Here is a 4,770-nt window from a genome sequence, read left to right on the forward strand (position 1 = left end):
ACTTTACATTAGAAATGTAGGGGGAGGCACCTGGCCCCCACAGGCCCAGCGACCGCTACCACCCCCAGGGCACAAAAACACAACAATGAAGGCGGTCCGTTGCGGACCCCAGTCCCAGGGGACCACCTCCTCCCCAGGGCTTAGTTAACATTCATCCCCCAACTAGTAGTATGCTGTTAGGTATGTTTTCAGAGTGGTTCAGAAAGCGGGCTGGCCTCAGACAACCTCTCAGCAATCCCACTGTGTGGGGCTTACTGGAGGTAACAGGAGGAGCAGATGGCCCCAAGGACCCTCAATAGTGAAGGGGACTTCATTCTCCTACTACCAGGGGCGCCAGGAGGCTCTTTTGCAGAGTGTTAGAGAAAGGGGGCTTGGCCTCCTACGAGGTCTCAAAAGTCCTGCTGTGTGGGACTTACTGAAGGTAACCAGGGGGGTAGGACGTCTTTGGGGTTCAACTACCCCTCCTGTTACCTCCAGTAAGTCCCACGCAGCAGGATTGCTGGGAGATCTTCGGAGACCAAGCCCCCTTTTTCCACCACTCTGCAAACATGGCTCCTGGCACAATACTGGTTAGGGGGATGAACTCCACTTTACTCCCGTGGGACTTGGGGGCCAAGAAGCCCTCCTGGTACCTCCACTAAGTCGTACACAGCAAGATTCTTGAGAGCTGGTCGGAGGGCCGGCCCCCTTTCTCCACCACTCTGCAAACGCGGCTATTATTTTATAAAATCATAGACATTCACTGAAAAAAACAAAGGTTACAGGGACGTTATAGTAAGGTAATTGAATTTAAAAAAGCTTACAAATTCACTGTAGAGGGCGCCGTCGGTGCTAGTGTGGAAGAGAGGACTTGATTTTTGTATGGGTTTGGAGCGTCCGATCTTTGAGGCCCGGGGTTGTCCTAGGAAGCATTATAAAATTTGGAAACGATGGGCAGACTACAGGGGCCTCTGGCTGGAACCTCCTGTGGATAGGGAAGATCTGCCGGGGATGACATGAAAGGTTACACTACATTGGTAACAACATGCATATGGATGGACAATGTATTTGGAGTGGGAAGACTATCGTGCAGCGGGGTGGGGAGGGTTTGGGGGGGTAGTTGGGGGTTCCGGGGGATTTTGGGGGGGGGGGTAGGGCAGGGGTTTTTTGTTATTGTGGCTAAATATCCAAAAGACACCCAGATTGCCAATTGTCTGATGTTGTATAAATGTTTGCAGTGGACTCCGGGGTACGGAGAGCTGCGTTTGGTATGCAATCTTTCAATAAAATCTGTTTTGAAAAAAAAAATTCACTGTAGAAAGCAAAGGTTACAGAGACGCTATATTTAAGCTGACATTTCTCTCGTGCAAAACAAGAGAAATTCAGCAGTTATAGTTAGCTGAGCTAACTATAGCTCGTGACCCCGCAATGCATTGCTTATGACCTCACATATTACATTACTCATGACATGGTCAGTGACATCAATGATAGCATCTCAAATAAGATCACTCATGAAATTATCCAGTGACTATTACTGTTTTTAAACAGTTTATGAATGTTAAATATATATATACCAAAGTGTATTGGTGAATCAGTGAGTGTATAAATGTCTGTATGAATGATTTAGTGGTTGTGTGACTGATTGTATGAGTGAGTGATTAGCTATCACAGTGTAGGAAAGTAGGATCTACTTCTATGGTTACCCCCACTTTTTGCTTGATGTGATGCTGTTTTTTTTTTAATAAATCTTTTTATTCAATAATCATCGACATATAGTAAATCACACAATACAATCAAAATCATTAAAGGCAAGACGGACTAATACAGTCATCATTTACAATATACATCATTTGGATAAATCACGGGGAGAGTTAGTCATTCACTTCACAATTCTGAGGGGGAGGGCATATATCACCAGGATATCAGTTCCACGCACTCCAAATTCGTGACCACTTTTTAGGGCAGCCGCGGGCCATATAGACTGTCTTTTCCCAGAACATGCACCAGTCTAGGTTTCTTTCCCAAGTTCTTAATGTGGGTGGCGTTGCTGCTCCTCAGGCCTGCACAATATTTCTTTTTGCTATCATCAACCCCAGTGACCCATTGTTTCTGGTGTGCATTTATATCAGTAGTTTCCCAAATATTCAGGAGACATCGATGTGCCTCCGGAAGGATAATCGTTTCAAGCACCGCACTCATAACCCTGTGTACTTCCCTCCAATATGTCTGAATATGCTCGCAGTCCCATATAATGTGCATATAGGTGCCCGGCATCCCACACCCTCTCCGACACTCCCCTTCGCTCGTTCTACCGATCTGCACTAAGCGGGTTCCTGTAACATATGTCCTATGGAGGATTTTGAGCTGCACTAGCCTGGGCCGTGCCGGGATAGCTACAACTTTAGGGGAAGACACTGTGTCTTGCCACTCCTCATCGTCCATCTCTATACCCTCTGCCAACCATTTATTCTGGAGATCTAACAGGGGGTCCTCCATATTGTATACTCATTTTTTATATATAATAGAGATGGTTTTCTCAGGGAGGTGGCCGTCTAGTAGTCTATCCTCTAGTGGGGAGGACTCCGGAGGGGAGGAACCTTTTGGGAGGACTGAGTGTAGTGCGTGGTAAACTTGAGTGTAACGAAAATACTCAGTGGCCGCTAGCTCATGTTGATTTTGGAGAGCCTCGAATGTTCTGACATCTCCCTTTTCCCTCAGATCTGTAATCCTGGAAACTCCAATCAAGTCCCAATTACCAAATCCTTTTGACTTCCACAGGTTACCCAGTCGTTCAGAGTCCCACAGGGGGGTTGCGAGCGTTAGTTTAGTCCCCCAGCCGAGGAATTTGTTGGCTGCATGCCACACCTTTACGGAATGGCCAGTGGGGCCTGTAAGAAGAAATCTAGTCGGCCTCGATTAAAGTGCCCTATTATAATTAGCCCCCGGGAGGAGCCACCTATCCATACGAAATCCAGGGTCGTTGAGGTTATCGTATTTGCCATGATTAATGCCTCCATCATACCAGTTTAAGGTGAGTTTACCAAGAGCAATATGCGCCGTTCCGTTCCACAATAAGTCCCTCTGGAGACTTTCAATTTCTTTAAAGTATTTCGGTGGGACTGGGTCAAGTGTGTTTTGCAAAACATAGAGAAAACTGGGTAGGGACATCATTTTAAAAAGGGTGGCCTTGCCCAGGAGAGAGAGGGGAAGTGTTTTCCAGCTGGCTATATCCCGCTTGAGTCTTAATAGTGGAGGAAGTAGGTTTTTGTTGTTATGGAGCATAGGATTTAAAGAGTGAAATATACCCAATTATTTGAATCCTGTGGCACTGATCTGACAATTTCGGTGTAGAGCAGGCTTTTCTCCCTAGAGGACATATAGGTGAGACTTCGTCCAGTTAATCGTGAATTCAGAGTCCCTGCCGAATATCCCTAAGATATCTAGGACTGCGATTAGGGATTTCCTAGGGGAGGCCAGGTAAAGCAAAATGTTGTCCATGTAGAGTGATATGCGGTCCTCCTATTCGGGGAACCAACGCAGACCCCGTATAACTGGGTCCCTCCAAATCCACGCTGCAAATGGTTCTAATGCAAGGGCAAACAGGAGAGAGGAAAGAGGGCATCCTTGACGGGTTGCACGACTAAGGTCAAAAGTGTCTGATTTTTTATTGTTAACCACCAATAGAGCCAATGGCATCGTATACAGGATACGCACACATTGAATAACATTTGTACCAAACCCCCTTTTCTAGGGCACAGCCATCAGATACAGCCACTCAATAGTATCGAACGCCATGGTAGCCTCTAGGGACACCAAAACAGCTGGTTCCAGTATCGTTGCTGCTCTACCTAATACACCATGGCTTTCAAATAGGTGGCTAATTTGTCCGGTTTAAGTTTATACAGTTCAATCGGGATCCCGTTAGGGCCTAGGGCCTTCCCTAAGTTCAGTGATCGGATTGCCTGCGCTATTTCACCTGCTGTCAAGGTGCTATCTAGGAGTTGTTGATCTACAGAGGAGAGGGTGAGAAGCGCTATGTCTCTCAGGATCTCAGAGGATTCCTCTTCTGTGTAGGGCGCCACCGCAGTGTACACCTCAGGAAAGTGTTGTGCAAAGCACTTTACAATTTCCTGAGGATCAGTTATGCACTCGCTATAGTCGCCCCGTAATACAGGGACCAGACTGTTTGCCATTTCCATTTTATCAAGCCAGGCTATTAACTTCCCTGCCTTGTCTCCCAAATTGTACAGTTTACCATGTTTCTCCCTCCCCAGGGTCTTGGCTCTTTCGATCACCAGTGCCCTATATTCGTCCTGTTTAAGCCGCAGCAAGTGGAGCGTATCTGGAGTGGTCATCCTCTCCAGTTCCCTTTAAAGGCGCTAGATCTTGTTCTCTACGTCTGAGACCCCCTGTTGATGGGTTTTCTTTTGTCCAGATATTACTGATAAAGCCTCACCCCTGATCACCAATTTAAATGCTTCTCAAAGTGTCTGGGAGGAGTCCACTGTGCCCTCATTTTCAGCAAAATGGTTATCTATGGCATTGACAAGGGCCTTCTGGATTTTGGGGTTACGAATATGCCAGGGATTAATTGGGATGGTCCTACCCACCCATGTCTGGTCTAGGCATATGTGGACCCATATCGATGAATGATCGGAAATGCCCCTAGCTAGGTGTTTGATTTCGTGGATTTGTGTAATTTGCATTGCATGCAGGACACCAAAATATAGTCCAACCTGGACAAACTGTGTTGTACCCCAGAGTGAAAAGTATGTTTTATTGTTTCAGGGT

This window comes from Lissotriton helveticus, chromosome 2_1, assembly GCF_964261635.1.
Source record: "Lissotriton helveticus chromosome 2_1, aLisHel1.1, whole genome shotgun sequence".
NCBI lineage: Eukaryota > Metazoa > Chordata > Amphibia > Caudata > Salamandridae > Lissotriton > Lissotriton helveticus.